This window comes from Kogia breviceps, chromosome 4 (assembly GCF_026419965.1).
Source record: "Kogia breviceps isolate mKogBre1 chromosome 4, mKogBre1 haplotype 1, whole genome shotgun sequence".
Classification (NCBI taxonomy): domain Eukaryota; kingdom Metazoa; phylum Chordata; class Mammalia; order Artiodactyla; family Physeteridae; genus Kogia; species Kogia breviceps.
Window position 1 is genome coordinate 58,117,978 of NC_081313.1, and position 26,763 is coordinate 58,144,740.

The 26,763-nt window shown below is 44.9% G+C and overlaps 1 long non-coding RNA gene across 1 annotated transcript in view; it reads right to left on the reverse strand.

The window, feature by feature from the left end:
* The window catches only part of LOC136794017 (uncharacterized), a 297,921-nt gene that overhangs the window by 154,393 nt on the left and 116,765 nt on the right, over nt 1-26,763 (reverse strand). Inside the window, exon 2 of the long non-coding RNA XR_010840167.1 lies at nt 21,315-21,412. This is a non-coding gene — a long non-coding RNA (uncharacterized lncRNA). The remainder of the gene's footprint in view (nt 1-21,314; nt 21,413-26,763) is intronic.

The window sequence follows — 26,763 nt, forward strand, 5'->3', positions numbered from 1 at the left end:
AACCTGGGCCACGCAGAAGCTGGCTGTGCTGCTGATGGAGGACTCAGCGAGCTTCAGAATCAAAGCTCCTAGGCTTGGGTGGCCATCACACATCAGCTCGGCCCACTAAGGCTCCACTGCTCCCGTCCTGTATGGAGGACTCAACAGTTCCAGCATGTTCCATCAGAGTGCTCCAAAGCATCAACAACACCTTCTTTGCTGTCCGGTGACACCATCAACTCCACGGAGTTTGCTAGGAGCTAGCCAAGAATAGCAAGGCAACCACGAAGGTGAAAGCCCACCATGGATTCAGGAAGACATCGTAGTGACGACGCTCTTATCCAACGGCTGTTCCTTCTTACCTGGGCACTTCCCGCACTGCTGGGATTGTTGACTTATTTTTTAGAGGGCACTAGGAGTATTCCAAGGAGGGGAAGGATCTGAGAAGAAAGGATTTTCTCTAAGAACTATCTCCACTGCCATTTTATTATAGAAAGCATTGCTGGTAATGTCCACTGCAAGGAGTCAGGAGAGCAGAGTTACCCCTGGGAGGGGCAGTGACTGGGCAGGGGTACAGGGATACTCCTGGGTGCAGGTAACATTCTGTCTCCTGATCTGGGCGCTAGTTACACAGCTGTGTTCAATCTGAAAATTCATCAACCAGTGTACTTATGATATCTACACTTTTCTACATGAATACTATACTCCAATAAAAAGTAAAAGAGTTATTGATTATGAAAATGGCCAGTTAATAAATTCATCCTCTTTTAACCTTTCTGGAGCACAAAATCTGGTGAGAAGTGAAAATGAAGACTTATTTGTGATACAGGCTCGGGTCTCTGCCGCTCTTGCTAAGAACCTCAGCAATACCCACTGCCCTGGGTTCCTGCTGGTGACTTCCCGTGAGTAGATCTCTCTCTCTTTATGACTCTGGATACTTCTAATGGAGAGAGAGGAAAGGAGGAGGAGCAGAGGTCAATTAACTCGGACTCCTGCCTCCCTCAGAGACCAGAGCTGTGGTTCCTGCTCCTTTTCCACACTTGGGTTCCAATTTGAGTGACTGTCAGCATGAAGACCCGTGTTACAGCTTTGTGCCTGGGCTGATGAAGAAGGCTGGATGGCTGTCTGTACTCAGCAGAGGCATTCCCAAGAAGCAGTTCATACCTCATGCATATACTGTCTCAAGCTCAGGGACATCCTGAATGGAAGCTGGGGAAAGCCCAAGAATAGGATCTATCAGCCAGTGTATTTTGTTGTAGTCATAAACAAGTAGCCTTTAAATTCCAAAGAGAAACAATGCTTTTTATTTCCTGAAATCGAAGCTCCATCAATTTCATCACAAATTTCATTTAAACAAGATGCTCTGTGCTACATAAACAAGGGTTGACTCTCCGTGAGACGGAGGAAAAGTCAGCCAGCACACTCCCCCATCCAAGAAAATGAGTGCTGGAGAGGATGGAAATGGTGGGGCAAATGAAACAAGTCTGGTCAAGTATTGATCACTGTTGAAGCTGGGTGGTAAGTATTAATTCAAACACGCAGAGGACTCTCTTCCACGCAGAGGACTCCTGAACTTGCAGCTGAAACCTCTCTGGCCATCAACACAGGGAGGTATTGGACGTTGTACTCGGTCACCGGGCCTTCACCTGAACCTCAACATCTCTGCCTAAATTTCTCATCTGAGCCAAGAACTGTCTCCTCTCCAGTTTCCTCCATTTATTCCAATCTCTTGGGACTAAAATCTCAAACTGAGGTCTCCTTCCTCCTCTCCTGGAAAGTATCTCACTAGTGACCACCTCTTGTTTTTACTTCACAATAAGGATTATAGTTCTACTGCCAACAAACTAAATCAGAACCTTTAAGCTTCCCTAGTATTATTGAAAAAGGCCCCTTAATTGTTTCCTTGACTCTAGTACCTGTTACCTCCATTCTGCCCCCACCTTTTTTTCAAATTAGTTGTCCCCAAAATAGTTTGACCACGCCCGTCTGCCACTCAGAAACTTTCCCTGACTCCCCATTACTTACTGATTACCTCTAAAACCTTCCGCTTGGCCTCCACCACTGAACCCAATATATTTTTACAACTTCATTTCCCCTCCACTCCTCTACGCAAAACATCAGCTCCAGACAAATTTATTTATTCACTCTTGTTCAAATGTAGTTTGCATCTTCCACTCATCTTGCTTTTTTATAGGCTGCTTTCCCCACGAAGACTGACTTCCAAAACCAATCCTAACTCCCAAGGCCAAGGTCAGTTCCCTCTTCCTTAGTAATGAGGTTCTTCAGCCTCCAGTTTGAACGAATCACTCCTTCCTAAAAACCTCTCATAATTATTCTTCATATAATCCAATTGGCAGTTAACCACTTACTGCCTACTGATCTTGCGACAATCATTGCTTTCTATTGTTAGTGCTTTATTATTACTTAAGTTTTCATATTTGTAAATCTCGTATCTTCAGTTTGGTTGTTTACCTCTTCTGTAGAAAGGGACAAGTTTATTCTCTTTGTATCTCACAAAACATTTAAGAGTAACTTGCACATGGTAGAAGCTCAGTAAATGTTTGTTGATTGAATGTGTTAAAGAGATGAGTTAAGAAGTGGTTACCTCTAACATTTAAGACCATTTAAATTCATCACTTTATATTCTTTTAGTTAACATGCCTTCATGGTTGGTCCCAGAGCTTTGAGAAAGCACATGTCTCTAAAATGTCTGTGCATCCTGTCATGATTTTGTACCTTATATCCTTCATCCTGGCTTCTCTTTCATATATGGCAAATTTGGCCTTTTACTCTACCATTAATTAACTGAGTGTGATTTTTAAACATTGAGAAAAGAGAGCCAGATTAATTCTGCTACATTGTGTAAAATAAACATTTTCTCCACCCCATCCCACATAGATCTCACTCAACAAAATTGTAAAAAAACAAAAGTGAACTTAGTTACCAATTGTTATTCTCATCTAGTATTATTTAAAATGCTTTGAAAAGAAATTAGTGTGAAACACGCATTGACCTACTTGAAAGACGCTAGACGTCTGCAAGCTGTGAAGTACAGTCAGCTAGTTACTGTCTTCTCATAGCTTCAGGGGTTTCCAGACAAGTGACTGGCGGTCAACTGCTGACCAGCCATCTCGGCCTCCAGCTTACACCCAGCCCACTTTATCCAAACCCACTGAAGGAGACTGTTCACTTGGTCCAACTCACCAAATATCAATCTAAGACAGGTTGGAAAATAAGTACCTTCTCATATGCTGGTAACTGTCCATTTATAGTGGCTGCCTGGAGCGCGGTGATAGCAAGAATTCTAACGCCATGTCCAGGCTCAACAGGAAGGGCCCATCAATGACGTCTTGATGTCTGCCATGGACACAAGATGTGTTGGCCCCTGAGCCATGAAATTGCTACCTCTGGCCTAAGCAAAACTTAAGACATCAAGTTCCTCAATGGCAAAGACTCTGCTCTATTCACCTTTGTGCCTCCCTACCTCTCCTCTCCCTTCACCCAGACTTAGTTCAGTGTCTGCCATGAAATCGGCCCCATCAGAGAAGGTGTAGTTGCTTACATGTATCTGTGCCTATAATGGACGTGTGTGCCCTTTGTCACACTCAGTTTCCACTTCCCCTTCATGTGGAAAGAGTCCCCATTTTCATTTGGAAATTCATGCATCTCCGGTTTTCAGTCAGTGTGGTTCTAGCGGAGAGGATTCTACCCCAGGCTGTTGTGACGTGTGATCCAGGCCACCAAAAGAGATCACTGCATTCCTCACTAATTGGCTTGGGAAGGGCGTGTGACTCTCTTAGGGCCAATGAGATACCTTGAGATTTCTGCTGAGGGTATCTGACAGGGAGACAGTCCCTCTTCTTGCTTGCCAGATTTGAAGCTAACTCCAAGCTATCACATGAAATTGAGAGTTTTATGCTAACAGAAAGAAAGACTAAGTCAAAATGTTTTGATGACCACAATAGTTATGATTACATCAACTGAGCCCCAAAGCCCATCACTCCTGAAGCCCTGACTACCTCTCATTGATAAATTCCCTTTCCTGATTAAGCCTTTTCCAGTTTTCAGTTACTTGTAACTGACACAGCACCCCTGAGATAAACCTTTACAAGGGCCTTCTTTGACTCTTTAACAACTACAAAAATGGTAAGAATATCCAGTGGGAAGTCTGAGAAAGGACTGCTTGGGTGTTATTTATGCTGACGTTAGGAAAGATCATACTCTGCCAATAGAAAACACAGCCGTTCAAAAGCAAAAGGTTTGGGAGTTGACCACTAGCTGGGTGCATCTTCTGTTCTATGCCGATGAGTGAGAATGGACTGTTTACGTTGTAAGTGCTTTAACAGCAGTTTGATCAGCCCAGGAAGGGAAGGTTGGTGGCTGAGTCACTGTCCAAGCAGTGTTGGGGGCAATCTCCAAAGCCAGAAGAGAGACCATCTCTAGAAGCAGTAGGACTGGTCCAGGCAGCTGTGGGGAAAGCTGCCAGCCACAGGCAGTCCCAAGGTTTGGGGCAGTCCTCCAACCTCACATACGTTGAATGCTTCTCACGAGGGATAAGGAGGTAGGGGAAGGGACCGAGTCCACTATCCCAAGAAAACAGTACTCAGGAAGGAGATTCCTCAAAAAGTGTCTACCCTAGCTGGGTTTAGGCAGCATGCTTGCATCACTTGAGTACTGGATCATGTCAGAACATTGCCCAGAGGGCTGTGCCCACTGCTTAGTGAGTACCTTTGACATTACTGACCTAGAGTAACTTGAAGAAACAGGAGAGTCTTAACCACGATCTGAGTCTCTTCATTTTATGCTGCTGTTTTTCACAACTAAAAATAGTAGCTTCCTGCTTCCCTAAGATAGGGCTCAGAGGGCGCCTTGGACATCAACGCTGAAATGCTTATTTCAGCTCCAGGAAAATGCGTCTGTTGTGTCTCAACAAAATTGCTGTCTGAGGCGAAACTATCTTTTGCTGCAACGCTCCCACAAAAGCCTGCAGGAAAGGGTCACACAAACATCCACAAAGAGAAAAGTCAGATAAGATTTCTTCTCTTTTTTTCCCTCCCTTTTAGCTCTAAGCTATGAATGTGCTTAAAAGTCCAAGTGATGAGTGAAGTAAGTCTGAAAGAGAAAAATAAATACCGTATGCTAACACATATATGTGGAATCTAAAAAAAAAAAAAAAAAAAAAGGTCATGAAGAACCTAGGGGCAGGACAGGAATAAAGACACAGACCTACTAGAGAATGCACTTGAGGATACGGGAAGGGGGAAGGGTAAGCTCTGACAAAGTAAGAGAGTGGCATGGACATATATACACTACCAAACGTAAAATAGATAGCTAGTGGGAAGCAGCCGCATAGCACAGGGAGATCAGCTCAGTGCTTTGTGACCACCTAGAGGGGTGGGATAGGGAGGATGGGAGGGAGGGAGACGCAAGAGGGAGGAGATATGGGGACATATGTATATGTATAACTGATTCATTTTGTTATAAAGCAGAAACTAACACACCATTGTAAAGCAATTATACTCCAATAAAGATTTTTTTAAAAAAGTCCAAGTGTTGAGGCCCATTCTATCTGGTTCTTGTTCCTCAGGACATGTTCAGAGATATCAAAAGTCAGCCTCTGAGGCTGACAGGAAAATGGTCCTTTTTACTTAGCTGCCAAAAGAGTTTAAATCAGGGGCCTTGCGGAAATTCAACGGTGAGAGCTAAGAGGGAAGTTTAAGAATGTTCGCTGACGTTGAAAGATATGGCTTTTTTTCTTTTTTTTCTGCAAGCAAATCAAATTCACACAGCTGTGCCTTTAGAACAATTAGACACACCTAGAAGATCAGACCAGGATGCCAAGAAAATGTCCCCAGGAGAGAGAAACAGTAAACATTCTGACATCATATGAACTGATTGGCTTTTTATATTCTGAGGTCTTTCCAGAGAGATTTTGCTCAGATAAAAATGCGAGCATCTGAACCATATGCCTCCGTGTTTTTTCTGTGCCTCTGGCCTGAGCAGCTGGCAAAACATGATCTAAGACTGATAAACCGTCTTGACAAAAGCACTTCAGAGGGCCAGGGTCTGAAAGATGTCTGAATTTTAAAAGGGTACTTAATTGCTCAAAGGATGAAACAATTCTTCTGAAATCTAACCCAGTACCTTAACAGAACCCAGAACAACACTGAGAGAATCTCAGAAAGAAAACCTGCTTGCTTTCCTGACACAGAGGAAAAGTATGGCCACTAAGGATAGGGTGACATGGGAGAATGCACTGACCGGGACTTTCCAGGCTCTGATGAATCCTTCAAGAGCTAGAAGAAAAATGTGACTTTAGCAACTGAGCAAGAGACAAACGAGCAAAAATCCGTTACTGGGGAACTATTGGAGATGAGGTTAGTGGTCTCTGTGTAAACTTTGATGTCTGTCAGCTCAGTTCTCCCAACAGCTGTTGCAAAGGTCTGTCAGGACGACTGCAGGGGCCTGTGCCCAAAGGCTGGAGATGGATGGCCCATCTGCACACTCGGTAGCTCTGACCCTCCAGAGACAATGTAAACTGCACAACTGGGCCTGCTCTGCTCCTTTGGCACCTGCAGTATGGATTTCATTATCAGCAGTTGACAGCGGTCTAATAAGACTTTGTCAAACATACAAAATCCTACATTACTGGGCAGTGAAACCAAGTAAGGACGTCAGCGGCCCTATGCCATCTGAACCATTCAGGGCTGAGGACTTGTGTGCCCACCACCGTGTTTTATCTGGCCACAGTGCTTCCACATCGGGGGGTCTCAACAATTTTAGGTTCTCTAATGATCACGTCTCATCCCTATGTTTTACCTAAAGAACTGGAAACTGCAAGATGAGTGGACATCTCCATACCTAATGTGCAAAAGTATGTTGGAGTAGGATCCTCACTTCTTGATCCCCATTGCCAGCGGCATTTGTGATAAGAACAGATGAACCAAATCAAATAAAGAAGGACAGCATCAGGATAGCTACTCTTATGTCCCAAATGAACAATTAACATATTACTGCTGTCTGCAAAACTATGATCTAGACAACTAACAATATTTTTAAAAATCCCAAGCTCATTCAGTATGCACACGTCAATTTCTTGTGATGTCTCCAGGAATTGAGTAGAAAATATTATGCAGAAATGGGGGTAACAGGGGGTAATAGAAGGTAATGGCTTTACAAAACAGCAGTGAGCCTGGCCTCCCATTACCCTCCCCTCCATCCCCTCCTTCTCGGCCTCTTCCCTCCTCTGAGACAGCAATGCACAGCCAAGGGAGTGGCCGAGATTACCACATGGAAGATGACTCATGCTGTGGTCCACAGCTCCACCCGCACTCAGGAGGGAGCTGCTCTCAGATCGTAATGGCCTCGTTACTGATGCTATGGAGGCGGTGGCAGGCCTTCTCTAAAAGGCAAACTGGTACTATCCACACTTCACAGGGTCAATTAAATTCCTTTGAGCTTATTTACCAACGTGAAGGTGGCTGGACTCTCGCTAAGAAGAAGTTTTAGAGTGAGATTATGCTGACGCCTCATCCCTGTGTCTCATTGGTAAAGCACAAGAGAGGCGAGCAGGCCCGGGGGTGGGCGGGGGCGGTCTGTGTAGATCGTGCTCTTTCTCCTGCCTTCAGAATATGCCAGAATTCAACCTTCTGCTTGGCTGGAGTTTTGAGTTTGGGATTTTTACATGTTTGTTTCGGGAGAGAGTAGTGTTACCACCTTTGAAGCTACTTACTATGGTCTTGGAGCTTCTGGCTTACCTATTGTTTATTGACCACCTATTCAATACTATATATATTCCAGACTCTGTGATTAGTCAATACATAGGCATTATCTTCTTTAAAGACAATCGTCATCTCTCAAGGTAGATATATCTCCCCATTAAACAAACTAATACTCCAAGCAATTAAGTTTCTTCCCAAGGTCAAATGAAATAGTAAATGACTGAAAAATTAGAAGCATGATGTGCATCCTTTCACTATCCAAGAGCCACCTCCCCAGGACTAGAACTTTGCCCAGGGGGCAAGAACCAGCAAGGAGCTGCCTCTGTGCACAGGATCCATGGCAGAACAAATCTGTCTGCAGGATTCCCATGTCTATAGAAGGTGAAGGTGCCAGCATTTGCCCAGCTTGTCAATGGAGCACCTGCTAAACCTCCCCGTCACTGAGAACCGAGGGACAGCAGGGGCATTCTTCCTTTGCATGTGAAAATCTACAATGGAACCTCAATGTATAATTGGCTAGTAGGGGTGGCCAAAAGAAGTATCTAGAGCTTGCTAAATCAAGAAACATTCAAGTGGTACGTGAACCACCCAGAGTTACCAGCTCCCTGGTTCCCAGTACCGACCTTCTTACTTGGCCTCTTGGCAATTTTACTACGTGTTAGAAAGTTCTTGGTACAGTACAGTTGCATTCAGACAGAATATAATCATAAATTAACACACCTTTTTGGAGTATAAGTTCACACACTTGTGAGTTTATATGCTCTGGATAGTGCAGAAAACTAAAATTATGTGATTCAAGAGAACCATATTGAAGAATACTGGTTCTCAACGTAAAGGCAGGCTGACATCATCACCATCTCCCTGCCATCTGTATTTCTTTCATTACATCAAATTAACGCTGACCACAGTGGTGAGAATAATATGATTACATAACTATGCACCTGAAATTTTGTCAGATTGGGATCTATTCAGCTTTTCTCCAAATCCCTGTCTCAATTTTGCTGGGCATGTGGTCCACAAGAAATCCTGCTCTTTTAAGAATAGGTATACAGACAGTCAAGGTCAAGGGTCACCAAGTCACAAGGGGCACTTCTCAAACCTTCTCACCAAAATCTCCCAAGGACAGGTTGAGTCAGCACATCACCCAAAGGGTCAGCCCAAAGGCCTTCAGCAAGAGAATAGATTCCTCAGAGTCTAATGTTTCACCTTAAAGCTTGTGGAAATCCCCCACTTTGCCCGTAATAGGTCCACATATGTTAACATAGAAATGATATTCTATTTCTTATGTGCTTAGAAGTGAAGCTTCAGGAAGATGTGTCATATGCATCCAGTATTCCAGGTGTCACCTTGCATTCTCAGGGTACAAGCACGGAATCCAATGTCCTTGGTTCTTAAAAATCAGGGCAAAGTGGAGGAGTGAGGAGAAATGTAAAAAGGGAAGTTGTCTGGCCAACTGAAAGGCAGAGTTAAATTTGTAATAAACCAAGAACAAGGACAAACCCCAGCCAGACCTATTTCAAACGAGACTGTGCAAATGCGCGTGAGCTTTGTATCCCAGCTCTGCTGGCAACACAGCCACAGCCTCACAGAAAGGAGCAATTGTCATAGGGCTGCTCAAGGGCTGATTTCCTAGGCAGGGCTCCTGGTCTGCAACCAGAAAGCTGAGTCACTGGAATGCTTCTGCACTGATCCAGCCCGGAAATCCCCAGAGAACATTCCAGTCCTCCTCTCCTTCCCAGCACTGAGCTGGGGAGGTGAGTATCCCCGTGGTTCTCTGGTGCTGCATCTCGGCTGCCCCCGCTCAGCAGAACAGGTCCTTCCCCAGCTGGGGGCGCCGGATGGAGTGGGCATCAGGGTATGGAAGCCACAGCCTCCGCGTAGTGACGCCCTGTTAACAGCACCGCAGGTTATTGTCAACAGGCCTTACCTGGCTGCCTGTGTATGTTTGTGAGGACTGTTGCCATGGCACCTGGCCTCTGCTCTGTGCACAGTGAGTGAAGTAGTGCTGGCCAAGCAGGGCTCCTCACAGGATCGAAACTCATGTAGGACGTGCAGAGTGGTGGGACCTCAAAGAATCCTGGAAGGGAGCCTAACTGACCCTGGGGGCGGGGGGGAGAGGAAGTACAGGCAGGAGCAGCGAAGGTTCTAGAGGTTCTGAGAGATTATGTCACAGACTCCCGAAAGCCCCCTCAGAAAGAGCCATAAAACTCCTTCTCCCGCCAGAACTTCTTGGGCTACCATGGCTGACTTTGGCCCTCAGATTGGGTCAATTCTATACAAAGATAAAATAGATGTATGTATAAATATATATTTTTATATATTATTAAATATGCACATTATTAAATATATAAATTATTGTGTATATATATAGAGAGAGATACAGATACAGCAAAGCAGCAATATTTCCTTTCGTTTCCTAGAGAGAAAAACAAAACAAAACAGCAAATTTGACAAAAATAAAGCTAAAATAATTTCTACAGTTTTGAAGTAAAGGAAAGCATAATGGGAGCTAAACTTCTGTTTCCTCGGGAGCACTGGGGCATAACGGAGTAGGGAAGGTTGCGATATCTTCTGGTGTGAGGGTAAAATCAAAGAGGAAGGGAAAGGAAAAGAAAAGGGTGAAAGAGAGAACACAGGAAAAGGAGGATAACTCCATAGGGGGCAGAAGAGGCCATTTCAGAGTCAGGCAGTCAACATGTTAAGGCCTTTAAGAGCAAATAAACCTTAAGACTTCACCGCAACAGAACCCAAAGAGGTTAAAAGTGTGAGTTAAGTATAGGTCACAGCGTTGGATTTTGGACTTGCCCCATGTGTGCTGAACAGAGGAAATGGAACTCAGCGCCCAGGAGGGCAATGATAATATTATTTACATGGCACATCCTATATGCAGACACTCTTCCAAGTGCTCCCCCTATTTTAGTGCTCACAGCAAACCTGGAGTAGGGGAGAGGGCAGTATCACTCTCCTTACTTCATAGATGTGAAACCTGTGGCCCAGAGGGGCCACATGACTTGTGTAAGGTCACACAGCGAGTAAGAGGGAGGGCCACTCAGGATTTGAACAAAGGTGGTCTGACCCAAACCCCACCCTCTTAAGCACTGCCCTGTACCACTTCTCCAGGGTAGTGGTTCTTGAGTGTGTGTTCACCATTAATTACTCTCAGGAATGGTTTCCCACAGGCAAGATTACAAGTTTAAAAAAAGAAAAACTGGGTAGGGAGAAATTTCAAGCAGGTTTTGGAAAGCAATCTGATCAAGAGCTGTGTGTGGGAGGGCTGGTAAGGCGGCCTCCGCCAGGAAGAAGGCCATCTGCGTGGCTGGAAGGCTGGCGATGCTCCCCACGCAGGAGAAGGAGCCTGGCCAGCACAGAACCTCTGCCTTCCCTTTGGTTTTTCAGCTGGTTCTGAGCACTGGGTAAGTAGAGGAGGGGTTTCCCAGGGCTGTCATCATCTCACAGCCCCAAATCTTGCTTTAAAACGCTCAGCCTTGAGTTTCCAGGTGTCCTCAGGTCTTTTTTCAAAACTCAAACTGGAGCTGAACACAAACAAACAAACAAAAATGCTCATCGTAATTATCTAAGGCATTGTTGACTATAGTAAAGTACCCAGGTAGAGCAATATTGGGACTCCTTCAGACAGAGAATGCACTGGAATATTCTTGGCCTTTCTGATATCATTCTACCTGTATACCTTGTCTTCTTGCCCTTGGCCTTGAGGAGAAATTGCTGGGAGAAAGTGTCACCAGCAGCCCTGGCCAAAGGCCTATCTTTCTGCTATTCCACTGCAGTCTAGGAGTCCAGCATTTGGCATCCTCAGCTTGCCATGGTCTTTGGGGGGCCTGAAAATCCACTGTGTACTTGAAATACTATTTAAGTGGTCTACAGCAGCTCTTCAGATATAAGTTCTTTGCTGAAAAAACCCCACAAATTTTACTTAAAATGAACCAAACCTGTTTGAGTAAATGAAACCTCAGAAAAAATGAAAAACTTTTCCTCTCTAGATGCTACTGCCTGACCAACTTAGACAGGTAGGAATCACTCTCAAAAATATAATCATTAAATATCTACATAAGAGAGGAAAGATAAATGCTCTGGCTTGGTTTCCAAACCTTGGGCAGCAGAGTTTCTGTAGATAAGGAAGGACATTGTTTCTAACAAGTGTCACTGACTGAACCACTTGGGACGAGACCGTATAAAATCATGTTCTGTGATGAGCTTTCTGTTGTCCTTTTCCTTTTCTCTTTCCTTTTTGCAGCACCCATCTAGGGGAGAGTGTGTTATTTTCATTGGGTATGTAAGATGAATCCATTTTGCATTGAAAACTCAATTCAAACTGGTTGCTATAACGCAATGACTTACGAGGAGTGTCACAAATAAGTTGATACTCATAAGGGAATACCAAAGCGTGGGAATGAGTTCCTTTACAAATTAGAGCTGACTCAACGGTCTCACCATTCTGGAGTCACTCATAAGCCCGTGTAGTCCTATGTGCTTTCTTAAATGGCAGAGACAGAGATAGAATTACAGTTAGTGAAAGAAATTGCACATCCTCAGTATACAACCATGGCCCACCTCCTACCCGTTAGGATGGTTACTATTAAAAACAAACAAAAAATAAAAATAAAAAAATAAGTGTTGGCAAGGATGTGGAGAAATTGGAAACCTTGTGCACTGTTGGCGGGAATGTAAATGCTGCAGCTGCTATGGAAAATAGTATGGCAATTACTCAGAGTTGAATGTAGAATTATGTATGATGCAACAATTCCACTTCTAGATATATAGCCAAAAGAACTGAAAGCAGGGGCTTGAAGAGATATTTGATCACTACGTTCATAGCAGCATTATTTACCATAGCCAAAGGATGGAAGTTACCCCAAGTGTCCATTGATGGATGGATGAATGGATAAGCAAGATGTGGTGTATACATCCAATAGAATGTTATATTCAGCCTTAAAAAGGAAGGAAATTCTGACACCTGCTACAACATGGATGAACCTTGAGGACATTATGCTAAGTGAAATAAACCAGTCACAAAACAAATACTGTATGAGAATAGTTAAACTCGGAGAGACCAAAAGTAGAAGGGTGGTTGACAGGGGCTGGAAAGAGAGCGAGATGGGGAGTTGTTTAATGGGTATACAGTTTCAGTTTTGCAAGACAAAAAGAGTTCCAAAGATTAGTTGCACAACAATGTGAATGTACTTAACACTGCTGAACTGTACACTCAAAGATGGTTAAGATGGTAAATGGTATATTATGTGCATTTTACCACAATTTAAAATTTTTTTTAATATTTTTAAAGATTAAAAAAATACTACTATGGGACCATGGAGTATGTTGCCTGTGAAATATCACCCAGCACATATGAAAGTGGAAAACCATTTTGGAGTATTAGGAAGCTGCAGGGTACTGCTCAGACCATCACCTTCTTTTCTCCTCCTCCTTCATCTTCATCATCTTCCTCAGTCTATGTACATTTGTCGTCTGCAAAATCTTGCTGATTGGCCCTTTCTTTCCTGCCTTTGCTGTCTCCATCCCCTCATACAATCTGCATCCTAACTCATCTGTGCGACTTTAGTTTTCTCTTCCCTCCAGTCCTTTCAGTGTCCGTCTTCCGTTCAAGTATTTCTACAAGAACGCTTTGTCCATGTCACTAGCCTGCCCAATAAAACTAATAATTACCCGTTAGTTACTGCATCATATCTGACCTCAATACTCTTTAGCACTAAGCTACCACCGTTCCAGTAAACCTTGTTCTCTATTGCTTTCTTACACAAGCTTTCACCTCTAGCCCGATCAGACTCTCTATCAATTTGTGCCTTTGTGCCTCATACTAAATCTCCCCATTTTGAAATATACTAGAGCAACCTGGAAGGTCCATGGCCTGTACTTTTCTGTCATCAATCTGAGCCCTGCACCCAGGGGAAGAGACATGAGCCACTCAGCTAGAGGGGAGCCTGCCACAGTTTGCATCTCTACATGGCCCCATGGTTCTCTGCTTGTCACTGCAGAGGCAAAAACTCTTTGTGTTTGACTGTGGCTTATGGGAGAAATGAAATACCATCGTGGTATTGGTGAAACTGGGCTCTCAGAAAAATTAAGGCCCTATTAGACCTTCCTTCTCTTCTCCGCAATTTAATTCTCTCCTTCTTCAAGAAGTCTTCCTTGGTTACTCTGAGGCTTGGGGTTCTCTGCCCTTTCTCTACTCTGATGGCCGGAGAAGAAACTCTGACCTATAAACACTTAGCACAGGTTTATATACTATCTGGTATTGTTCCTTAATTAATTCATTTGTATGAACCTTACCTCTCCAACCAGACTGTAGATATTTTGAAAGATTAGGAACCATATCTTCTATGTCTCTTGATCTCACAACATCACTAAGTGCAAAGCTGGACAGATTACAGAACTCTAATATCTCAAAAGAGTGTACCTGATGGCCATGGAAAATGATGTCCTATGCCAATCCTCCTAGAGAGACATGCGTCTCCCATGAGGCAGTGAGTTCTCATTTACTGCTATATACTACCCTAGGATTTCTCTTTCCAATTTTGAGAAATTTCTGACATGGGCTAGGATAATCAATCATTCTGGAATTCTATATCAACACAGAATCATAGATGGGGAAATTCAAAAAAATTTACTTCCCTTTTTCATATCCTATTTTCCTCATCTCAAAGTGGGACTAATGGAGGTTCCCTAGCAGCCCGGGGATTAACTATCCTGTAAAATCCCATCAGCTTGCAAATATAAAATGCTGCATTGTTGCCCCATCACTGACAAACAAAGTGAAAGTTAATTTCCTGGTGGCTCTCATATTCCATGGAGTTGGTGGCAACACCAACTTTACCTCTGCCCAGGAAAGAACCTCTGAGAAATAGACAACAGAGTGTCTAGCAGCCTAAGAGAAATTTAGTAAACACTGTCCTGGAGTTCTGACAGAGCCATGACTAGTCAAAAACCTGTCGGGTAAGCCCACACCCTGGCAGGCCTATCCTCGATGGCTCCCAATTCCTTGGAGGCCTTCCTGAACATTTGGGGCTGGTTTCTACTGAAAACACAGAGGGGAATGAGAAACAATTGAAAAACACTCCTTCCAGCCCTGGAACAATAGCCCCTTGTTTTGTGTATTCTTTATGCAAGAACATGGCAATTATTTTCTGAGCCAACTTGTTTGAGCAATAGTGTGGCAGGGTGAAATGCAGAGATGTAATTAGAATATCAAGGCTAATGAAACTAATAGTTTCAAGGTAAGCCCATATATGACTGCGGCACCACATAACTGCCTTCCCTTTTCTGCTCTCTCAGGGAAACTTGCCAGATGTATCAGAAAAAATTAGCTGTCTTTTCTAAGAGTTAGAAAGGGAACAGACCTGGTGCACAGAACACCCTTTAAGATTTCCAAGTAAATATTGCCCAAAGCAATCTACAGATTCAGTGCAAGCCCTATTAAACTACCAATGGCATTTTTCACAGTACTAGAACAAAAAAAAATCCACAATTTGTATGGAAACACAAAAGACCCCAAATAACCAAAGTAATCTTGAGAAAGAAAAACGGAGCTGGAGGAAACAGGCTCCCTGACTTCAGACTATACTACAAAGTTACAGTAATCAAGACAGTATGGTACTGGCACAAAAACAGACATATAGATCAATGGAACAGGAGAGAAAGCCCAAAGATAAACCCACGCACATATGGTCATCTTCTCTTTGATAAAGGAAGCAAGAGTATACAATAGAGAAAAGACAGCCTCTTCAGTAAGTGGTGCTAGGAAAACTGAACAGCTACATGTAAAAGAATGAAATTAGAACACTCCCTAACACCATACACAAAAATAAACTCAAAATGGATTAAAGACCTAAATGTAAGGCCAGACACTATCAAACTCTTAGAGGAAAACACAGGCAGAATACTCCATGACATAAATCACAGCAAGATCCTTTTTGACCCACCTCCTAGAGAAATGGAAATAAAAACAAAAATAAACAAATGGGACCTAATGAAACCTAAAAGCTTTTGCACAGCAAAGGATACCATAAACAAGACCAAAAGACAACCCTCAGAATGGGAGAAAATATTTGCAAATGAAGCAACTGACAAAGGATTAATCTCCAAAATATACAAGCAGCTCATGCAGCTCAATATCAAAAAAAACACACAACCCAATCCAAAAATGGGCAGAAGACCTAAATAGACATTTCTCCAAGGAAGATATACAGATTGCCAACAAACACATGAAAGGATGCTCAACATCATTAATCATTAGAGAAATGCAAATCAAAACTACAATGAGGTATACCTCACACTGGTCAGAATGGCCATTATCAAAACATCTACAAACAATAAATGCGGGAGAGGGTGTGGAGAAAAGGGAACCCTCCTGCACTGTTGGTGGGAATGTAAATTGATACAGCCACTATGGAGAATAGTATGGTTCCTCAAAAAACTAAAAATAGAACTACCATACAACCCAACAATCCCACTACTGGGCATATACCCTGAGAAAACCATAATTCAAAAAGAGTCATGTACCACAATGTTCATTGCAGCTCTATTTACGATAGCCAGGACATGGAAGCAACTTAAGTGTCCATTGACAGATGAATACATAAAGAAGTTGTGGCACATATATACAATGGAATATTACTCAGCCATAAAAAGAAATGAAATTGAGTTATTTGTAGCAAGGTGGATGGACCTAGAGACTGTCATACAGAGTGAAGTAAGTCAGAAAGAGGAAGACAAATACCGTATGCTAACACATATCTATGGAATCTAAAAAAAAAAAAAAAAAAAAGGTTCTGAAGAACCTAGGGGCAGGAGAGGAATAAAGACACAGACATAGAAAATGGACTTGAGGACACAGGGAGGGGGAAGGGGAAGTTGGGATGAAGTGAGAGAGTGGCACGGACATATATACACTACCAAATGGAAAATAGATAGCTAGTGGGAACCAGCCACAGAGCACAGGGAGATCAATCAGCTCGGTGCTTTCTGTCCACCTAGAGGGGTGGGATAGGGAGGGTGGGAGGGAGACGCAAGAGGGAGGAGATATGGGGATGTATGTATATGTATAGCTGATTCACTATGTTATACAGCAGAAACTAACACACCATTGCAAAGCAATTATACTCCAATAAAGGTGTTTTTAAAAAAAAGATTTCGAAGTAAGCTAAGGAAGCTTTTAAGGCCTGAGGGCAACCTCTCACAGGGGAAGATCAGCCCAAATGCAAAGCAGTAGCATCTAGCTGGCACCCTACAGATGGGGAGGATGCAGCCCCCTTTTCCTTCTCCTTCTTTGCCTCCTCCAACCACTCTCTCTTCTTTTTGTAACAGATGCATCACTAAGGAAACCATGGTAACATCCATGCTTCTGCGGAGCTGAGTGACAGCTCAAAAGAGAAAGGAATGGGTTCAGTTTGCGGTTTGAAATCAGAAGTATGATTTGGGGAAATATTCTGAAATAGCCCATGATTTGAGGAAATTGCTAGGTGGCTAGAAAAATATGCAAGATGGTGGTTACGAGGCACTTAACTGCAGTCTCAGTTTGATAAAACTTCTCACAAGGTCTCAAATTTACGAGCAATACGGGGTCTGGTCGGTGGGTAAAATTCCCAGGTGAGAAGAATTTGGTCTGTAAAATGTGGCAGTACCTTTGAGTCTGCTGTGTAATCTGAGGATCTGGCACCAGGAGCAGTGCGGAGTGAAGTCCCAGATGTCTTTCATGACAACTTTTATCACATACCACTTTGTCCTCGCCCATGTTGAACCACCACTCATGGGCTGTTGAGTTCAGCGGTCTGTGGAAAAACTATACCAAGCACATGCTTTCGCAGAAGGAATACAACATACTGCTTATTTTGTATCTACAAAGCTAAGCAATGTGGAAGACACCAAGCCTGCTCAGTCACTTCCCATAAGGACAAATGGAGACGCTTCCAAGCGACCTTACACCAAACACATCTCAATCTAGAGTCAGATGATGTTCAAAATAATAAGACATTAACTTGAATCTTAGAGTTGAATGCTGCTGACTGCGTCACCTCAGGATTCAAGAAGAAGGAGACTGTTTATTGAAATGGCTTGGATTTACCAATCTGAAGTCTTGGTAGATTTCTTTAATGTAGTTACTTTATTTGTAAAAGTGGACTCCTTCTTAGTAGGGATAAACTCCTTCTCAGCAGGGATATTTCTTTTGCTTCTCAGTATTCCCTCCACTGTATGTACTACAAACACTTGTCCATGGTTGGCACCCAGTAAATATTTTTTGAAAAAACAAATGGATGGATGAAGAAGGCCAGTTTAGGATGTGTCATGTGGCTGCCAAAAGAATGAAGAAAATGATATAAAATCATTTTGAAAAATTAATAGGTAGTAAATGTCAGAAGTTTTATTCACAATAAGGTACATGCTATTATTTTATTAAATGTGCCATAGAACATTTATTTGGTCAATGCAATGAAATAACCAGAAAGTCATCTGAGACACCAACTTGACAAAGTATCTGACTTGGATAGTCAGATACCTTGTCAACCAAACTAGGAGTCTGGTTGATCTCATTGTCCCTTTGTGGTCATGTCCCGTGTGCCCTAGTGGTGACCCACCACTCCTGTCAGGAGCCAGAAGGAAAGGAAAAGGGAGGGAGGGCTGCAGCTGTGCCGTGGTGTGGTCAGGAGAGTACCATCTGAGAGCCTGAGGACCCGGTTTCTTCAACAAGATCACAATTCATATCCCCTCCAGAAACAAAGTTCCATTCCACCAAGCTGACCTTGGCCTGAGACCATTAGGGAAAGTTCTCTTCTCCTCAGAGGGAGTAGAGGGATATGCGGCAGGAAGCAGGTGGCAGTGGAAGACCCATCAAATTCTAGCGTTGTACACTACTCCCTGGATGGGCTCCCTCCTCAGCCTTGGGGAGGGCCTTCCTGGCCATGGCTCTGTGACCTCCTTTCCTGGCCATTGGTCCTCCCTCTCAGGACCATCCCCTGACTAGAGACACAGCAGAGGCAAGTCTGAGAGAAACTGGGCTGTCTGCTGTCCCAGATCCCTGCCCTTTCTTCTATGTTCTCCTCTCTTCTGCAGGCGACCAGGGGCCTGTCCCCTTGCCAGAAAGCAGGAGGAAGGAGCAGGCTTTTCTGTCTGATGCTGGTGGTGCCATCAACTAGTATGGCCCCAGCAACTATGAGCTCCTGCGGCTCCAGAGGTGACTCTGAGCTGTAGCAGCGTCAGCCCTGGTTTCACCTGCATCAGTGTGTGGCATTCTGAGTTCCTGTTCAGAGGGACCAGCATACAGCCAACAGCAGCAGCACTGAAGCAGCTCAGCAGGGAGCGTGGGCTTAAAGCTTCCAACCCCAGGTCAAAACCATCCTCCTGATCACTGGGGAGGATCGCTCTCTCTCTGTGCCCCCCCCCCCAGCTCTTTCACCTTTGGAACCTTCTTTCTCTATTAATTCCCTCTATCTGAAGCATCCAGAGTAGTTTCTGTCTTCCTCTCTAGATACTGATTGATACACCTCCCCCCCACTGCTCTCCCAGAGCAGGTTCAAAGGCTGGGAGGAACCACAGCCTGCCTCATCTAGAAGGTAAAGGAAGAAAGGAGGACCAAACAGGGCACCACACCTTACAAAGCTCAACTCCATTTTGAAAATCCTGAAATAGGATAAGCCATCCTTCACCTTGATTTTATGGTGGATGCTGTGATGTACCACCCGCATCCCCCCTGCGGAATGAAGGACTGTGCTCCCAACTCTGGGACTGATCCCACAAGATCATCCCCAACTGTTGACCCTCTTCAGGAATGGCTTTGGCTGACGAAAACTGCCTCCCCCGAGGTCATACCTCCTTCCAGAGGCAGCCCTCACCCAGTGATGGATCGACCAGGGCGTAGAGAGGCTCAAACCCATTTCCCAACCATGAAGGGCCGTCCCCCAGATCCAGAGCATCCCATGGAGTCAGCTGAGGCCTTCACTGGGACTCCATCACATCTCCGTATCTCCCACTTCCCAGGCTGCTTCTTTCTTTTCTCTTCCACAGGAGTTTATCCCAAGAGTGCTCCCCTACAAACTTCCTTCATTTTAATCTCTGCCATAGAGCCTGCTGCCCAAGGTCCCTGTATTAGTTTGCTAGAGCTGCTGTAATAAAGTACCACAGCCTGAGTGCCTTCAAAAACAGAAATTTATTTTCTTGGTTCTGGAGGCTAGACATCCGAAATCAAGGTATTGGCAGGGTTGTTTCCTTCTGAGGGCTGTGAGAGAAGAATCTGTTCTGGGTCTCTTTCCTTGACTTGCAGATGGTGATTTACTGTTCACATGACATTCTCCCTCTGTGTGGGTCTGTCTCCAAATTTCCCCTTTTTATAAGGACACCAGTCATATTGGATTAGGGCCCACTCTAATGGCCTCATTTTAACTTGATTACTTCTGCAAAGAACCCCATCTCCAAATAAGGTCACATTCTAAGGTACTAGGGGTTAAAACTTGAGCATATGAGTGGAGGAGGAGACACAATTCGACACCTAACAGAGCCCAACCTGCAACCACATTCAATTATGTTTTCAACCAAGAGGTCAATGGACATGGACCTGACGGCTTCCTGGGCCCACTCTAAGATTCAAGTACAGTCGTATCAAGTTGCCTTTATTACCTGGTCTGCCCACTCACAAAGCTAAAAGAAAGAGAGATGCTCGGCCAGGTTATATGCGGGTTCTCCAACACAGGTTGGCAAGATTAAAATCAGGAAGGACAGAGTCTGGTTCCCAGGCTGGAGGGAAGCCTGGAATGGAGAGTCAATTGGGAAATCTGCATTTACATGGAAGCTCTTTCTGACACATAGCTGGGTGACGAGAAGTGTGACTGACAGACTAATCTCCGGAAGGGTGTCTGGGAACCTAATGTAATTAGCTTTTTATGTCCTTTGTTCTCAGAATTAATAACAGTATGACGATGGGGAGAGGTAGGAGGAGGGAGATGCAGGTAAATCGATGATGGATTTTTCACTAGAGAAAGATGGGTTTTTTAAAATTAATTTACTGGTAGAGTTATAATGGCGTCATCGAGGTTTTTCTCCACACGTGTATTGCTTTAGTTTCAAGCCGGACAGGAAAGATGCACTGCTGTGGAAGGCATAGCTGCTGTGAAAAGCCTTAAGCATCCGACACATTGTTGGTGGGGGGCAGGGCAGCAGGAAATGCAGGTTAGAGAAATTCTCACATCAGTGCTTAAAAGCAACTCAAAGCCAGCCTGCATGTTGGAACTCAAGGATATTCTTATTCAGGTTGGTGTGACCATCCGTATCTGGAGCCAGCAAGACCGTGTTTGGATGGGGCACACGCAGGCAGGGTTGCAATCTGGCCCCAGGCCCTGATTCCCAAGAACACTCGCCTCAAAAACATCAGAAAGCGGTGGAGGTCTGAGGATCAAGTGCCAATGTGCTCATGCGCCAAGAAAACCTAGATGGCTATTTTCACAGCGTACTGGGGCTTGGCCGGGTTCCAGAGACCATCAGCAAAGCAGCCTGCCCGATACTTCAAAGGAAGAACTCTCACTGATAAATCCTGCTCCACACTTTCCACAGCACACACTTAATCTTGAGGCATATAATACCACAACAGTGACTCACCGGGCTGGAGCCTTAGGCCTGTCCACAGGACCGGGCGGATGAAAAAAGTCTCCCACGTCTGTTTTCTGGGGCAATTCCCCTCACTCCTCAGAATGGCACTAAAACAGAGTAATAAAACCTGTCACAAGGCAGATGAGTTATGGCCTGGTGTACCTGTACAGAGCCCCATACAGGACCATAATGAACTCAAGCCACCATTTGTCATGACCCTGTTTTATCACATTTTGATAGAACCCATCAGACAGGGGCTAACCAACCTGCTTGATTCCTCAGATTAAGCTCAGAGATCTCCGGAGGGCTTTCAGCCATGAGATAAGTTGAGAGCTCTTCTTTAACACACACGCACTCACAGCTCTCTCAGGAGGTCTGAAACTTGGAAAGCCTCGGTCTTCTGAATTGTATTCCATATAAGTTAGAATCCGGCCAATATTCACAAGAAGACCCAGGATAAATAATAGCAAGCCTAGGTGTCGTGGAGCAGAAGAAAGCAACAAGGGAATGCCAAGGTCAAAGGTGAAGGCCTTTGCTTCTTCAGGGAGTGGGGGAAGAATAATACTAATTCTTTTGCTACAAATCCCACACTGTCTGGAACGCTCGTGGCCCGCTTGGCAGTTAGGTCAGCAGTAGACTGCTTCCCATCTGGTCATTTAGCAGCGGTCTGTGGAAGGATGGTGGAAACAGTCTAAATCTTTTCTTGAGTGAGACAAGCAAGCCGGAAATTGAGTGATTGCATAATCCGCTGGTGGCGGCCTCTCAGGAGACACCTGTTTTAGGTGTTTGCATCTGGCCACGTACACGCTGGGGTGCTTTTCTGGGCCCACAGACACTTGCCCACTCCTGCCCACCCTCGCCCACCCTCTCCTCGAGGCCATTGTTATGCACGTCTCCTAAGGGTACGTACTTTCCAGATGACCTACACCAAGTCCTTCTCCCAAAGTCCTTTCCTCTTCCTGGTTTCACTGAATTCTAATTTTCCCTTCACTCAGGTTTTGACTTCTGTCTCCTGGGACCCTGGAGGGCATCTGAGAACAGGCTCTACAGCCACATCTGTCGGGGTAGGAGAACATGAGGAGCTGCCAATTTGCCTGTTTCGAGGTGTCAGTAAAACCCTGCCCGCGCCGTCCCCTGGACTATCTGGAACTCGAGCTGACACGACTGGTTCGGGAGTGGTGGCCGGCCATGCGACCTCCCACCGTCAGGGCCACCTTTTTCATCACCTAAGAAATAAAAGCTGGCAGGTTTCATGCGGGGCCCTCTACAAATCTTACGGAGTAATTCTGTGCACATGAGCCACCCTAGCTTGAAGAAAGTGAGCCTTGGTGAGCATGAGGTTGCTTTGCCAAGGTCAGGAGCCTAGATGCTGTGCTTGAGGTCCTGTAGGGAGTGGCAGACGGTCCAAACCACAGGCAGGAGCAGAGGAGGGGTTCGTGCCCCTCAAACACCTCCAGAGTCCAGGAGCCTGCTGCCCCACAGGGCAGAGGGGTGGGGGGCTTTGTCAAGGCCCACAAGACGCCCAGAAGGAAAGGGCCCTGGAGGCAGGGGCTGCGTGGAGTTCCTGAATCTGTGGCAAGGAGACTCAGATCCAGAGTGTACACTGGGGTGCCCCCTGCCCAGCCCCCTTTGGGAAGAAAAGAAAATCAAGAAGGAAGTTTCCAGCACTGGGACCTTCTCCAGAATCTCACCCCAACTACAGGGGGTGTCGCGGGAACGTCTGGTGGCGTACAAACACCATCTCACTCAAGCAAGAAGAGTGGTTCCCTATTCGAACTCCATCACTTACTGCCTTCTAGAACTTGAGCAAATTACTTGACTTCCCTGAGCCTCAGAAAGTTCTCATGATGACTAAATAACACAGTATGTAATATTAATAGGTAATGTTTCTTAGACATTTCCTGAAAGCCAGGCACAGGGATAAGAAAATAAATGGCCCAGTGTTCAGATAAGAAACAATGTAAAGCACAGATACCAAGTAACTTGCCCCGCGCCACACAGAGCAGACACCCAACGCATATTTGGTTATTTTGTCTGTCAGTTTGGAACCATGAGCGTCTCAGCTGCCTCTACAACACGCGAAATGCTTAAAAACTCCAGTGGCGGGCTTCCCTGGTGGCGCAGTGGTTGAGAGTCCGCCTGCCGATGCAGGGGACACGGGTTCGTTCCCCGGTCCGGGAAGATCCCACATGCCGCGGAGCGGCTGGGCCCGTGAGCCGTGGCTGCTGAGCCTGCGCATCCGGAGCCTGTGCTCCGCAACGGGAGAGGCCACGGCAGTGAGAGGCCCGCGTACCACAAAAAAAAACCCAAAAACCACTCCAGTGGCCATAGTTTTAGTTATTTGCTGGCAGAAGACAAAACTTGTACAAAGCTTCACCCAGGACAGCCGTTGTTGTGTGATCGGGTTGGGAGGCTGATTAGGCTGATGGGGGCCTTTTATTGCTGTTGTTGTTTTGTTTTTGCTGTTTGTGGCCACAGCCTTCACAGGCACCTGGAGGCCAAGGTGGCTTCCTCTTCTGGCCCTTGGGCCACAAGCCTGCAGCTGAGCAAATCGGAGGTGTGAATGGGACACTTGGAGAGATGGAGTGTAAACACTCAGAAGGCTGAAGACAAATCTTAGAGGAAATACACCACCCCTTATAGAAAAAGCATATAAAGGGAAGACTGGCAAGAATTGCAGGCCCACTGCTCCAAATGGAATGGGTAGCTCTTCAAGCCAATAACGTTTCCATCTCTACACGGGCCCGAGTGGACACCAGCTGACCGGAGCGGGCAGCTCCGCAGCAGGGAATCTCCTCGGCAGAGATCACTCCTCTGTTCAGCGATCGCAGGTCAGAGGCCTCCCCCTCCCACCTCTCCGAGAAGAAGGGGCTAGACCATGCACAGTGAAGAAGGGCTGACCTCGAGGTGTCTTTCTGTGCCAACATCCTGAGGTTCCTAACTGTGTCGAAGAAGCTACTTTGAACCAACTTTAGGCAAAAGAACCAGAACCCGAAACAATGCTTGTTTGGGGCCAAGCTTAATAGTCCTGACCCTTTAAAGCTTACATTTTATGTCTCTTTCCATAGTGCCTTGAGGAGAAGATACTTCAGAATCCCCACGTGGTTCCTCTTCTTTCTCCCCTTCTACTTCTCTTTTACCATCCTCAGCCTCTGCAGAAAGTGCTTTACTTGAGCCGCTGCTCTTACGTACCGAGGAAGGGGAAGTAAGCCACGGAGCTCCAAGACCTCACATGGTACCAAGGCTGCAGAACACCCACCAACAGAGCCCTGCCCCACGCCGCTCCAAGAGGGCCCAACCTACAGCCCCAACTAAAGGGTCTTGAAGCGTACATTGCGATGTTCACATCATGCCACCCTACCTCCCAGATAACTGGTCCAGGTACAAAAGCCTGACCTACGAGCAGCCAGTCTCTGAGCTGGATGTGACAAACGTCACATCCAGCAAGGACAATGAGGATAATGGAACCACTCGGATTCTCTCTGCTGAAGAAGCTAAATTGAGAATCGGAGAGAGAAAGAAAGAGAGAGATTCGTGACTTGGAAGGTGGGAAGGAAACAGGAGCTGAGAGGCATTCAGCAGAAACCTAGAGGAACAGGAGCCACGGGCAAGGGAAAGCATGGGTAGCGGGAGCTAAGATAAGCCTGGGACTCTAGAAAGCAGAGACTGAGTGATGCACAGGAGAGACCACCGTCTCTTGGTTGTGGAATGGCTTGAACAGTGGAAAATTAGAAAACCCCTGTCGTTCTAGGGCAACATGATAATCCAGTTCCTAGAGTTGCTTTTGATCCTGCATAACCTCTCAGTTCCTGCTGCACATTCCATTCTCCATGTGACTTGGCTCTTTGTAATTTCCCATGAGGGATGGTGCAGATGAATGCCTGCATCTATCCATCCATGAATCTCTATTTCCTCATTGTAACCTGAGTCAGTCTCTCTTTCTTATCATCAAAAATGCCTATTAAATATAAAACGCCACATGGACTCGTTGGCTGAACAATAATTTCCTGTTCACAGCTCCACTGACATTGATGCTTCTGTTCTATAAAAGTCCAGGGTTCATCTTCCATTTTTATTGAATTAACCACATGCCTGTTTTAAAAATGCTCTGAACCTTGTATTTCCATAAATGCCCTTATCCCTCTTTCATATACCTCTGGCACTCTCTCTAGACACCCAGAACTAAAAGCTCTGATACTATTACTTCAACTACCTCCTTACACGTGTACTTTTCCAGACCAATTTTTCCAAGTTCTTTTCCAAGTAATTTCACGCACATGATCTCTTTTGAACCTTTATTATTATTCCCTTATGAGGGAATAATAATAAAAACACCTAATCTTTGTAGAACGCTCTACAATTTAAAGACAACTTTCACATACATAATCTCCCTTGATGAGATCCCAGTAAACAATGCTGCAAGGTCTTTTTCTCATTTTACAAATAAGAAAACTGAGACCTGGGGATGGCAAAGAACCCATCCAAGTTCACACAATAAAGAATGGTTTCTACTGGGATTTATGGCCTCTGTCTCAGCATTAAAATACTTTGTGGTCTTTTTTTTTTCCACCACGGACAAACAGGCACTAATCTTGGATGTACTCATATGGCATTGGAAATGTCTAGTTTCTTATCTCTATTTATTAAGTCAAAGGTCCTTGAGGCTTACCATGTACCACTACACATGACTGTGGTCTGCCCGCCACCGCCCAGCAACGCTGAAAGGATGGCCGTTTAACAAGGAATCTCACCTTTGTTCTTCCACAGGTGCACAAATAATCCATTGATAATATTAACTGGACACACAGACCTGTTTCTTCCTGGTCACTGAATCTGATATATAAGTGTCCCATAACCCAGGCTACCTTAGGCAAAGCCTTGGTCTAATACGGAGGGCTTTTTTTTTAATACCAGGAAATCGACACTTTCAGAATAGTGACTCAAACTAGCTTGCTGGAAATACATTGTGCCATTTCAGCTTGTAGGACAGAATCTTGAGATCACTTTGGTTTAGGAGAGAGACTCAGAATATAAATTGTTGTTCGGTTTCATCTACAGTAAATGTGGTTGCTCTCATGAGAGCACACAAAGCTTGTTGTTTTATCATTCCTTAAATAAGACCTTGACATTCAGCACCTCTTCTTCCTGTCATTTGAAAGCCAAGGGAGTTTAAATTTTGTTTGCCCCGGTAGCTGCTCTTCACAGGCACACAGATAGCTGATGCAGTTTATAACGGGCACCCTGGTGACGAGAGCAGCATCGTACATGTAATAAAGTAAACGCTATGTGCAACAGCATGAGCTGGATGCTGTGGGGTGGGAGCTCCTCCATGGTGTCTGAACCACTGCAGAGAGAGGCATTTAGATAAAAGTCAGCAAATCCTTGGCACACGGGTTCTACACTATTAACCAAAGCTTTCTTGCTGATACCAGCCATGGCCTCATATTCTCCAAAACAT